The sequence below is a fragment of the Corylus avellana genome, chromosome 1 (genome assembly GCF_965113065.1).
Source record: "Corylus avellana chromosome 1, dhCorAvel1.hap1.2, whole genome shotgun sequence".
In the NCBI taxonomy this organism is placed as follows: Eukaryota; Viridiplantae; Streptophyta; class Magnoliopsida; order Fagales; family Betulaceae; genus Corylus; species Corylus avellana.
The window spans coordinates 44,055,929-44,069,846 of NC_142490.1; the positions used below are offsets into that span (position 1 = coordinate 44,055,929).

At 37.1% G+C, this 13,918-nt stretch overlaps 1 pseudogene across 1 annotated transcript; it reads left to right on the forward strand.

Annotated features, from left to right (window-relative positions):
* The first annotated feature begins 1,500 nt into the window (after positions 1–1,500).
* On the forward strand, positions 1,501–10,033 carry LOC132169963 (G-type lectin S-receptor-like serine/threonine-protein kinase At1g11330; annotated as a pseudogene). The gene is made up of 7 exons (XR_015912694.1): positions 1,501–2,943; positions 3,212–3,318; positions 3,405–3,607; positions 3,680–3,890; positions 4,126–4,363; positions 4,454–4,604; positions 9,654–10,033. The product of XR_015912694.1 is annotated as a G-type lectin S-receptor-like serine/threonine-protein kinase At1g11330 (transcript).
* The last annotated feature ends 3,885 nt before the right edge of the window (positions 10,034–13,918 follow it).

Sequence of the window (13,918 nt, forward strand, 5' to 3'; positions counted from 1 at the left end):
TGTTAATCTTACAAGTTAAGCATCTCTAAAGCTTTTATATGAAGATATATTTTTCCCGGGCCAAATCATGTTCACAAAGCAATTAATAACTCCTAAATATTGGAACTTTTTTAATGTTGTGGATGATATATTTTTTATTTTTATTTTTAAGTTCGAAGGCTTCAAAAGTTTATACTGTGTAAATTTTAAGGCACATTAGTTTGCTAAATGGACTGTTTCTAACCTTGTTTTTGAAAGTATTCTCAAATGATCTTTCAATTCAGATTAAGAGTGAGAATGATATGATTTTCCATTGTAACATTTTCCCGTATTTAATTAAAAAAAAAAAAAAAGCTAATGAATTTATCAAATGCATCTTCTCTCCAGCCTCAAGGTAGGAAGTCATTCACGACAAATGGGAGTAGGAATGGAGCCAGGAAATTTTATAGGAGGGGCCAACCAAATTTTTTTTTTTTTTGGTTATTTAGAATTTTTTTTATTAAAAAAAATTATTTTGATTGTTTTTTATAAATTAAAGACTACCGTAAGGACCAAAAATGGTGAGCATTTGAAAGTAAGAGCAAAAAAATGGACATTTAAAAATAAGGACTAAAAATAAAAAAATTTAATGGCAAAAAAATTAGGGTTAAATACCTCAAAACCCCCTAGGGTTTAGCAACTTTATTTTTTTCCCCCTGGGGTTTCACTTTTATCACAGGACCCCCCTGAGGTTTTGATAAAGACCAATTTAGTCAATCCGTTAGTTGACCGTTAAGACTGATACGTGGACCAGATGAGGGTCCTAACGTGTCTGTCCTAACGGTCAACTAACGGTCAACTAATGGATGGACTAATTTGGTCACTTATCAAAACTACAGGGACCTCCTGTGATAAAAATGAAACCCCAGGGGAGAAAAAATAAAGTTGAAAAACCCTAGGGGGGTTTGGAGTATTTAACCCAAAAAATTAAGAATAAGGCCAAAAGTTTTTATTGGATATGGCCAAAAAATCTAAAAATAGGGCCACCTTTTTTTTTTTTTTTTTTGGAGGGGCCAAATGACTAAACTTAAAACATTACTTTACCTTTTTTTTTTATTTTTTACTTACAATTTTTTTTTTTTCCTTATTTTGGGAGGGAACCATGGCCTACCCCGGTCCCCTCCCCCTCCGTCTCTGAATGGGAGGCTTCATCGACATTGACCAACTTTCCACCAGGAAACTGATATGGGTTTTATCATTTTTTTTTTCATAGACTACCTTTCACCAATAAATTTAATTATTTAATTTATATTCTAACCCACTTATTCCAAATATAATATTTACAATTTAAATGACAAATAAAAGATAAACGTTACCATATATTTGAACTTGAAATGTGTTGCTGACCTTGTGGATGATCTGTTTGAACTTGAACCGAGGCTAGCTTTATCTCTAACATTGATGATGTTACACCACTTTCAGGGTGAAGCGGACAATTGAAGGCTGAAGCGTCTAAATGTTTGAAGCCGAAGTCCAAAAAGGCAGCTTTGAATGATAGAAAGTCGAAAGCATTGACAGAAAAACGCGTTTGATAGAAATATCTGTCGAAGAAAAGTACGAGGACGAGAAGCAAGGAATCAATAATGCTCGTCGCTCCAGCCATCCAAAACCTGTATTCTCACAAACAAGAAGCGTTGAATCTATGGAACTTGTTCGAAACACCAACTTGTCTGCTCTTCTTGTCTTGCTATCTTGCTTCTGTTTAGAGTTTGGCTCTGCAACAGACACCATCACAGCAGCTAAATTCATCAACGACTCTGAAACCATCATCTCCAATGGGGGTGACTTCAAACTGGGATTTTTCAGCCCTCCAAATTCTACCGACCGGTATGTTGGGATATGGTATGCTGAAATTTTCTGTGTTCACTGTCGTATGGGTTGCTAACAGAAACAATCCCCTCAAGAATTCCTCTGGAATTCTTACCATATCCGAAGTTGGGAATCTGGTAGTGTTAGATGGGCAAAAGAAGGTTCTCTGGTCATCAAATTTAACAAATTCTGTTGTCAATTCCAGTGCCCAGCTTTTAGATTCTGGAAACCTTGTCTTGCAAGGAAACACTACAGGGACATTCTTATGGGAGAGTTTCCAACATCCTTCTGATACATTCATGGAAAAAATGAAAATTAGTACGGATGTTAGAACGGGTAAGAAAATGCAGCTGACATCATGGAAAAGTCCTTCTGATCCATCCATTGGAAACTTCTCCGCCGGTATTGAGGTTCGAAATATTCCTGAAATTTTCATCTGGAACGACAGTAACACATATTGGCGGAGTGGTCCATGGAACGGCCAGATCTTTATTGGAATACCGGACATGATTTCTGTATATCTTGATGGATTTAATCTTGTACCTGATAATGATGGAACATTCTATTTATCTTTTTCCTTTTCAAACGATTCTTTCACAACAAAATTTGTCTTGAATGCGCAAGGAAATATACAGGAAACATATTTCGGCACTGGGGATGATCATTGGGGGATCGGGTGGTCAGCTTTGAATACTGACTGCGATGTTTATGGCAGGTGTGGGGCATTTGGAAGCTGTAATTCACAGAATTCACCAATTTGCAGCTGTATACCGGGGTTTGAGCCAAAGAACAGAAAAGAATGGAACAGAGGAAATTGGACTAGTGGATGTGTGAGGAGGAGACCCTTGCAGTGTGAGAGGGTGAACAATGGCAGTGATGGGGGCAAAAAAGATGGATTTTTGAAACTGACGAAGATGAAAGTACCAGACTTGGCAGATCGGTCATCTGCTCGTGAAGAAAAATGTAGAAATCAATGCTTGGAGAATTGTTCTTGTGTAGCTTACGCATTTGTTGCTGGCATTGGCTGTATGCCATGGACAGGAAGCTTAATTGACCTACAGAAATTCTCGAGTGGCGGAATTGATCTTTATGTCCGTTTGGCCTATTCAGAACTTGGTGAGTTGTTTCTGTTTTCTTTCAAAATTTATCTTATGCTTCAAATCATCCACTGCTGGTGCAGTTCATAGGCTAATTTTGTGTTGCAAAATAGATAAAATTGTATTTCAAACAAACCCATGTCACCCCCAACATGCCAATTGCTTAGGAAGTCCTTGTAGTTCTGTTTTTACCAAAATAGATAATTCTGTTTTACCAAAAAAAAAAAAGGTAAATATTCTCTTGCCTATTTTGGAGGAATTAGTTTGATGTTTTCTCTGATTTACAGATAAAGAGGGAAATGTGAAAGTAATCGTAACAGTCACAGTGATCATAGGAGTATATTCACTGGCATTTGCATTTACTTATTGTGGCGTTGGATGTCTAAACAAAAAGGTAATATGCACCTTCCTCTTTGTAGCTGGAAGGACCCTCATCCTCTCTCTTTTCTTCTCTCTTCTTTGTATGCACATTCCTACTAGCTCAATTGACTAAGATTTATAAACACCGTGAAGAGGAGGAGAAGTTATTGTTGAACATGGGTGAAGACAACCATGGAGACAACGTGAACCAAGCTAAACTCGAAGAGCTGCCAATATTCAATCTTCAGGAGTTGGCAAGTTCAACAAACAGCTTCCATCAATCAAATAAGCTTGGGTAGGGTGGATTTGGTCCTGTATACAGGGTAATGGTTAATCTTGTAAAGGGTTATTGCCTAACAATTTGAATATATAGTCAAGTTGTTGTTTGTTTACAGGGAAAATTGTTAGACGGACAAGAAATTGCAGTAAAAAGACTTTTGAAAGCCTCTGGACAAGGGCTAGAAGAATTTATGAATGAGATGGTGGTGATATCTAAACTCCAACATCGGAATCTCGTTAGACTCCTTGGCTGCTGCATTGAAGGGGAAGAAAAGATGTTGGTTTATGAATACATGCCAAACAAAAGTTTGGACGCATTTCTCTTTGGTTAGTTCATTCCGATGGCCTTTGTTGGGATATTACAATCTAAAATTATCTACATGCAGAGATAAAAATGGAATGATATTCTTGGTTGTGGTATCTTAGTGTGTAAATGCTTACTTTTTTTAATTATGTGACTTCACCAAATTTACACTGCTTCCAAACATTACTGAAGTTCACCTTACAAGTTTAATGTGACTGCACTTTTCTTTTTCTTATTTGGTTTGAATAATTTTCTTAGATTCAGTCAAACCAAAACTACTACATTGGAGAAGACGCTTCAACATTATCGAGGGAATTAGTCGAGGTCTGCTATACCTTCACAGGGATTCTAAATTAAGGATTATTCATAGAGATTTAAAAGCAAGTAATATCTTGTTGGATGAAGAGCGAAATCCAAAAATATCAGATTTTGGTATGGCAAGGATTTTCGGGGGCAATGAAGATCAGGCCAATACTACAAGGGTCGTTGGAACATAGTAAGTACCTATGTTTGGCCAAATTCATAAATATAAGTACACTAATATTTTATGTAACAAGATTTGGATGTGTTTTTTGTTAAAATTTAGTGGGTACATGTCTCTTGAGTATGCAATGAAAGGGCAATTTTTAGAGAAATCAGATGTCTTCAGCTTTGGAGTGTTGTTACTCGAGATAATTAGTGGAAGAAGAAATTCTAGCTTTTATGATGATGAGCCGGCCATGAGCCTTATAGGATTTGTAAGCCTTCCTTAGATCATTGCTTCATTTTTAAGAACCTCAATTGATGTTTCTTATGAGTTTCATGTGTTAGGTTATGTTTTGGCTCATTCGGTTTGTGTGTAAAGTTGGTGAAAATGAAGCATCTTAACATGTCCAGAAAACAGATTCTAGAAGGCAGGTCTGGACCCCCAGAAGCCAGGTTCGGACCCAATTTCCAGAGAATACCTGTTGAAGGGCATGTCCGGACCTCCAGAAGCCGGGTCCGGACACAAAAACCAGCAAGCCTGTTTTGATGGGCAGGTCCAGACCGCCAGAAGCTGGGTCCGGACCTGATTTCCAGAATCTGGATTTTGAAGGAGAGGTCCGAACCGCCAGAAGCTGGGTCCGGACCTCATTTCTAGAAAGCGTTATTTTTCTGAGATGTCCGGACACAAGATTTGGAGATCCGGACATCACTAGGTTACGCATATGTAACCCTAGCCATGTCCAGACCCCAGATTAGCAATGTCCGGACACGGCAGCTTTGTTATGTTTTATTTTCTATTTAAGCAAACTAATTTGCCATTTATTTGTACGTATTTTTTGGAGAGCAAAATTAGAGAGCCTAGAGAGAGAGATTTTGTTCTAGGTTTGTTTGAGAAAAGGTTAAATACGTGAAACCAATCGGAGTTCCGGTGAAAGGAAATCTTATAGAAGAATTGTGCCAGATGTTCTGGAAAGGGCTACTGCGGTAGAAGTCAAGTGGGTCGCTTGTCGTGCACAAGGAAGAGTAAATTGCAAAGGTTTTGTAATTCTTCTTGTATTCCTTATTCTTCTCATAATGGATTGATTTCCTGGGTTTAGCTACCTCGGAGAGGTTTTACATTTAGAGAGTTCTCTAAATGGTTTCTTATTCGTAACCAAATATCTGTGTTCTTAATTTTCATTACATATTTGTATTTGGTTGGTTATTGATTGTTAGGTCAGATCTTATTCCGCTTAATATTTGTGAATCACCTAGACATTTGAATAGGTGTCATTTAGAGTCGTTTTAGATTTTTCAATTGGTATCAGAGCGGGTTCACTCTGTGAAAGAACTATTTCCTGAGTGTGATCCGAGACTCCATATCAAATGTCTCATACTGTTGCTCCGAATTCCATTCCCGTCTTTGATGGAACTAATTATACGCTTTGGAAAATACGTATGAGAGCATACTTTAAATCCATTAGCGTTTGGCATATTGTTGAATCTGGATGGACTCGTCCAGACAAAGCAATAGCTTAATGGACAACGGAGGAAAAGAATAATGCTACTGCTAATGACAAAGCTATAAATGCTATTTACATATCTGTTTCAAATGAGAAATTTTCTAGAATTTCTAGATGTGAAATAGCTAAGGAAGCCTGGAAAACTTTAGAAATCACACATGAAGGAACTATGGTTGTTAGAACTTAAAAAATTCAAATGTTGGTTTCTCAGTTTGAGGAGATTAGAATGCAGGAAGATGAAACTTTTGATGAATTTTATTCAAAGCTTAGTGCCATTAAAAACTCTACCATTAATTTGGGAAAGAAAATGAATGATGCTAAAGTGGTGAAAAAAATCTTAAGATCTTTGCCTGAGAGGTTTATTCCCCAAATTGCTGCTTTACAACAAAGCAAGGACTTAGATACTATGAGAGTAGAAGAACTTGTAGGTTCCCTTTAGACCTTTGAGCTAATTCTTCCTAAACACAAGAACACCAAGAATATTGCTCTTAAGGCAAAAAATGTTAAGGTTGACTCTTGTGGTTCATTTGATGAGGATTTTGAAAATGAGGAAGAAATTGCTATGTTTGCTAAGAAGTTTAGGAAATTCTTTAGAGCCAAGAAAGGAAATTTTAGAAATAGCAATTCACAATTTTCTGAGAAATCTAGAAATGAGAATGTTGAGAAAGGAAAGTCACCTAGAGGTATCAAGTGTCACGAATGTAGAGGACATGGGCACATTCGTGTTGACTGTGCTAACTTGAGAAAGTCAAATGGCAAGGCATTTAATGTGACTCAAAGTGATGAGTCAGACAAGGACGATGCTGAATAGGGAGTTAATTACTTAGCATTTGGAGTTAGTTATGAGAGTGAACATGAGAATAGTGAGTGTAATTGTCAAGACAAACAAGGTGTGTCCGATAATGATTCGGAAGAAGAAGATGATTTGCAAAATGCTTATAATAATCTCTTTGTGGAATACACTAAACTGAAAAAGCTGAATAAGCAGCAATTGAAGAAACTCAATGAGGTTAATCTTGAAAATGATCAACTTTCTGTCACCTTAACTGATTCTCTTGCTACTCATAATACTTTGATGTCTGAAAATCAAATGCTAATTTCCAAAGTGAAATCCTTAGAGAATGAACTGAATGAATCAAAGAATCATTTAACAAAATTCTCTAGTGAAAAGCTAAATCAAATGCTACATAATTAGAAACATTCGTTTGATAGAACTGGATTGGGTTTTGATAAATCTGCTATTTTATCTACTAATGTTGCTTCTTCTTCAAAGTTGATTTTTGTGAAACCAGTGAACAAAGAAGATAGCTTGGCTGAAAAGAAGGTAATTTCTCCTCAAATTTCCAAAGGTAGAAAAGGTAAGGGAACTCTAACTGATTCCTATATGTCTAGTTCTAAGTCGAGAAGTATGCACATGTTAAGGAACCAACCTTCTCAAAGGTTTATTCCTACGTGTCATAACTGTGGTAAGTTTGGACATATTCGTCCTAAGTGTTTTCAGCTTAACAGTCATGAGCCTAAAAGAGAATATTTCCATTCTAGAAATAGTTATGAGAAATTATTCAACGTGATGAAAGATGTAGTAACACGGTTGGATGTCTTGGATAAGAGTCACACAGTTGTCCCTGATGTGAAGAAAGTTCGGGTCAAGAAGATTAATACCATTCACCCATTGAGGGGGAGTGGTAATGGACTCACCTAGATTAGGTGGGAACTTGACATGCCTAGAAACTAAGCATATTGATAATTTTTCGTTGTTGTTCTAGGGCATTTTGGTTATTTTTTTTCTTTTCTTTGGTTCTGTTATTTTTATGATATATTTTTTTTCTTTTCTCTCTTTCTTGTTTGGTGGTCAGTTTCTCATGTATTGTTCCGAAATGCATATTGTACATATGAGTGGGGTCAACAATTCTGCGATTTACATCTAATGATTCATATGTTTTATGATCTGCCTTGTTTTTCTAAATACTGTTGAGGGAGTAAGAGTCAGTTTTTCTTATGTTCGAAGTTGTGCACTCTTTGCCTCCATTAAGTTTGTATTTTTGATATGTGTTTGGAAATTCGGATCAAACATTTTTTTTGGAAGATAGGTAATGTCCTTTCTATTCACTTGACCAACTCGTTAGTTGAACCTAGCTCCTAAAAATTCCGACATTTTCTTCAATAAATATATATATATATATATTTTTTTAAAAAAAAAGAAAGAAAGAAAAAAGAGGGGGGCATAAAAGGACATGATGAAAAGCGAATGATTAATCTCCGGGAAAGTGTATCGGATGAAGGACTCTAGGTCCTAACATTATAAGGTTTGACTGTGGCTTGAATCAGACTAGTTGTCTTTCATTTACTAAATGTTTGTCTAGATTTACTTTCCACTGATGAAATCTTATTTAATGGGAGTTTTCACACACTACATCTTCGTATGAGTTTTCTGAGTTATTGCTTCCTTGGCTGAATTCACAGAAAAATAATGCGTCATGCATACGGTACATTTATGGTGTGTCTGTAGTTTGTTGATCACTTCGGATTGTTAAGATATTCATAAGAACGAGCATGAGGTGTTGGACATCAATACAAGTTTTTATTTATGGTCAATTTTTTTTTGTTTGTGGTTTCTGTTTAAGGGGGAGAAATTTTTTTATGATCTTGCATTTCACTCATTATGCATTCATAACTCATTTCACTCATTATGAACAGATTTGGTTTGGTCATTATTTATTCCTGTTCCATACTTTGATGAATTTTGTGAGTGTTTCAGGAACCATGGAGACCTTTTGTCATTCTGTGACAAAAAGGGGGAGTTGATTTTGATGTGTCATTTTCATTTATTTTTGTCCCCGAATGGCCAAAAGGGGGAGTTTGTTAGGTTATGTTTTGGCTCATTTGGTTTGCGTGTAAAGTTGGTGAAAATGAAGCATCTTAACATGTCCAGAAAACAGATTCTAGAAGGCAGGTTCGGACCCCCAGAGGCCAGGTTCGGACCCAATTTCAAGAGAATACCTGTTGAAGGGCATGTCCGGACCTCCAGAAGCCGGGTCCGGACACAAAAACCAGCAAGCCTGTTTTGATGGGCAGGTTCGGACCGCCAGAAGCTGGGTCCGGACCTGATTTCCAGAATTTGGATTTTGAAGGAGAGGTCTGAACCGCCAGAAGCTGGGTCCGGACCTCATTTCCAGAAAGCGTTATTTTTCTAAGACGTCCGGACACAAGATTTGGAGGTCCGGACATCACTAGGTTACGCATATGTAACCCTAGCCATGTCCGGACCCCAGATTAGCCATGTCCGGACACGACAGCTTTGTTATGTTTTATTTTCTATTTAAGCAAACTAATTTGCCATTTATTTGTACGTATTTTTTGGAGAGCAAAATTTGAGAGCCTAGAGAGAGAGATTTTGTTCTAGGTTTGTTTGAGAAAATGTTAAATACGTGAAGCCAATCGGAGTTCCAGTGAAAGGAAATCTTATAGAAGAATTGTGCCAGATGTTCTGGAAAGGGCTACTGCAGTAGAAGTCAAGTGGGTCGCTTGTCGTGTACAAGGAACAGTAAATTGCAAAGGTTTTGTAATTCTTCTTGTATTCTTTATTCTTCTCATAGTGGATTGATTTCCTAGGTTTGGCTGCACCAGAGAGGTTTTACATTTAGAGAGTTCTTTAAATGGTTTCCTCTTCGTAACCAAATATCTGTGTTCTTGATTTTCATTACATATCTGTATTGGGTTGATTATTGATTGTTAGGTCAGATCTTATTCTGCTTAATATTTGTGAATCACCTAGACATTTGAATAGGTGTCGTTTTAGATTTTTCGTCATGTTTTCAGGCATGGAAAATGTGGAATCCAGACAACATTGTGGCATTAACTGACCCAATAATACGTGAACCATTCTTTGAAATGGAAATTTTGAGATGCATACATGTCGGGCTGTTGTGTGTGCAAGATTTTGCTAATGATAGGCCAAGTGTATCCATTGTTATTTCCATGCTTAAAAGTGAGATCATTGATCTGCCTCTTCCAAAGCAACCTGCATTCACCGAAAGGCAGATTGCCCCAGATGCTAGCTCTTCACAAAACAACCTAAGTAAATGCTTTATCAACAATGTTACTGTTACAATGGTTCAAGGCCGATAACTAGCATCTGTTCTTTGAAAAAACCACTTGGTGGTTACAGGTGTTGAAAGATTTCAGGGTTATATTATGAGAACCCTTTACCAAATCACCTTTTGACTTTCTCTATGGTTATTTGTACGAGTCTTTGGAAATTGTTTGAGTTATCCATCATTTAATTTTCTTGACGATCTTGTTGTCCCTGTTCCAATTTGAAAAGGGATTACGTCATCCATGTAGTTTTTAGGGTTGGTTAATTCGTTGTTCAAAAAGGCAATTCATTATTTATGTAAAGCTCGGTTTGAGATATGTTCATCGGTGGTTTGAATGGTTGAAGCTTCAGTTGCAAGCTCATTTGCTGGTGGTTTGAATGGCACTCCTCAGTACTAAAACCCGAGGGCAGTTTCTAACAATCACACCATTTGTTTTCACAGTCACACCATACGTTTTCAAGATAAAATTTATATCTTGATTCCAAATTTCAGACTTCTAGCTTAAAAATAACAAAGAATATTCAAAGATCTCATGATGAGTTCATCTAGTAAATACAAACATATAAATTACAAAGTGCCGTTAGTAAATTTGCTTTATATATATATATATATAATTCATAGTAGTTAATTACAGTTAATAACTGCCCGCATGTATCACCCTCATAAACAAGATAAGAACAATTAGGAAATGAAAACGAAGAAGCAAACATGGCAGAAGAAGCCATAGGATAAAAAAAGAAAAAAAGAAAAAGAAAAAAAAATGAAGCGTACTCTTAGATGAGCTCTGATCATCACTTATTCTAAAACTTAAGCGGATAAGAAATGGTAAATTTAATGATTTAATTTATGTTTTTAGTAAATTTAATCATTTAATTTATGTTCTAATACTTATTTAACGTGATCCTGGGATTTGATAAAACCTACAGAATGCCAAAATCAAATGCACCCTTATGCTAAGAAGTCATTCATAAACATATGTGGATATGTTTAGGGCTGGCAATTTTGACCCGACCCGACAACCCGACACTAACACGACACAAAATTAGCGGGTTTGGGTTTACCTTAAACGGGTTTGGGTCATAAACGGGTCTACCTGTTTATGAGTGCCTAGTGGGTCGTGTCACGGGTCGACCCGCGGGTGACCCGCCAGACCTGTTTGTTTGTTTTTTTTTTTTTAACCTAAAAGAATTAAAGTAAAAAACGCACCCTCATTCCTCCAGCAGCCCAGCTCCAGGCACAGCCGTACGAAACAGTGAAAGTGTGAAACCCATTACTCCCTTTCAGCCTCACTGAGCTCACCGGACCTCACGCCACACCACCGCCACCGCCCACGCCCACGCCACGGCCACGCCATTACGGGTCTCTCTCTCTCGCCGCTCCTCCACTTGTCAGTCATCAGACTCCTCACGCAGCCACGTCCCAACTCCCACGCCATGCCATCACCACTCCTCGCCTCCTCTACCGCCGCTCTCTCTCTTCCGCCGATGTCGAATCCGGTATGTATCTCTCTCTTCAGTCTCTGGCTCTCTCAAATCTGAATATCTGATGCTCTGATTTTGTGGATTGTTGATGTTCACTTGTTTGGTGTTATTGTTAACGTATGGGTTAAGGTTAACGACATAAGGTTAATGATAGTGGCATCTTGTTTATCTGTGCTTTGATTTCTTTTTATTTGCTTTATTGTTGATAATGCGGCGTGGGCCAGCTTATATCTGCTCCCGGCATGTCTATTTTTAGCTTTCTTTAAACTGGAAGTGGTGGAAATTTGCTCTCTCAGACATTTTGCATGGCCGGCTGCTTCAGCTCGACGGCCCCTAACGCTGACCCTAGCCCTAACCCCCTTTCTTGCGGAGTTACTCACCCTGGGGTTCCTGGGCTTTCTTAAATTTTTATATTTATGACCGTTAAATTTAGTGCTTTGGTTAGTATATTGATGGCCGGCTATTGAGATTAGTCTTCAGCGCCAGTTGTTACTCTCAGGACTGCAGTTTTGTTGTGTAAGTGGGTGGCTATCAATTAGTCATCGCTCTATTAGGCCATATTATGAATTTTTCTTCAAGATTGGAAACGTGTGGAGCGTGCAGCAGCAACATCTAAGTCCCAATCTCTATGAATCAATTTCAAGCACTAAACTCTATTAACAACGGTTGAATCTAATGAGGACCCTTGGAAATTCATTGAAATGCCTTTACTGAAAGGCATTACTGAAAGGAGATTGGTCAATTACCCAATGGCAATTGGCCTACACCATGTGGGTTAAGATTTCCCACATGGCTAATTCAAGTTTAAGCCATAGAAATGGAATCAATATGGCTTTAGGGCATCAATAACTCCCAAATTACACTTCCGTTACCTCAATAAAAGATTCATACACAGTGTATCCATGTCAGATGTTTATGCTAACCATTTTGAGTTAATCTAAGAAGGAAAGATGGGGGGTGGAGGAAGAACATAAACAGAGAAAAAAGAGAGACCCTGGATGTGTAAGAAAGGAGGTAAAAGAAAAACTATCATCCCTTGAGAAAGTTCCTGCATATCTTTTCCCAAAACTTCCTATCCGGCTCAACTGTCTGCAATCCAAACTTTACTTTATTTTATATAAAATTCATTAATTTTATATATATAAAATTGCTAAACACAATTTGACAACAAACCATGTGTTTGATGAATGACAAAGAATTAATGCCTACTTAATTCTAGTTTTGTGATAGCATTACTAAATTTGGTTTGATTCTTACTTTTGAACTTATCTTTAACTAACTTACTAACGATTATGTGTGTAGGTGATTAACGAAGATTCGGTTGTATTCAATGATGATGTGGTTGAAATAAATACAATAGGAGATGAAGATCCTTCTGTTCATACGAATCTGATGACGAACAAAAGGGTCCAGAAGAAGCGTAAGAAGACCTCAGTAGTTTGGACCCATTTTGATGAAGTTCGTTCTAAAGATCCAAATGACTCAAGCATATGCGCAGAATGCAAGTTTTGTGATCATAAATATATAGCTAACAGTTCACATGGAACTGGAAATCTGCAGAAGCATATGAAGGCTTGTGGGGGGAAAAATGATCATGATATTCAACAATTGCTTCTATCTAGAGACCAAGGAACTCTGTCAGTAAGTACCTCAAAATTTGATCCTAAAAGATATAGAGAATTGTTGGTTGCTACGATTATTAAGCATGACTTGCCATTTTCATATGTTGAATATGATGGTGTAAGAGAGATGCATAGATAGTTGCGTAGTGATGTACCATTAATCTCTAGAAATACTGCTAAGGCAAAATTGGTTAAGATGCATATGTTGGAGAAATAAAAGGTTAAGTCTTTGTTAACTGGTTGTCCAGGGAAGATTAGTTTTACATCTGATTTGTGAACTTCTTTGAAAACTGATGGATATATTTGCCTCACTGCTCATTTTATTGACAAAAATTGGGTATTATCTAAAAGGGTGATAAGTTTTTCATTTATGCCCCCACCACATAATGATGATTCTTTGGCTGACAAGATAGATAGTTTGCTACAAGAGTGGGGGATTGATAAAAAGGTTTTCTCTATAACATTATATAATGCTTCTGCAAATGATGGTTGTGTTGAGAAACTGAAACAAAAATTAAACATGAGGAAAGCCCTTCTTTGTGAAGGTGAGTTGTTTCATATGCGTTGTTGTGCTCATATTCTTAATTTGATTGTGCAAAATGGATTGAAAGAGATCACTGATGCTATTCAAAATATTCGAGATAGTGTTAAGTATTTTAGAGGATCACAAGTGAGAAAACAAAGATCATAGGATTAATATTCAGTGGCATCTGCACTTACTTATTGTGGCGTTGGATGGCTAAACAAAAAGGTAATATGCACATTTCTTTTCACTTAGAAAATAGTCTTGATATCTCAGTGGACTAAGAATTGTTACCACATTTCTACAGTGAGATTACTAACAACTATTGTATAAATACTCAGCAGAGAGAAGGAAAACAAAA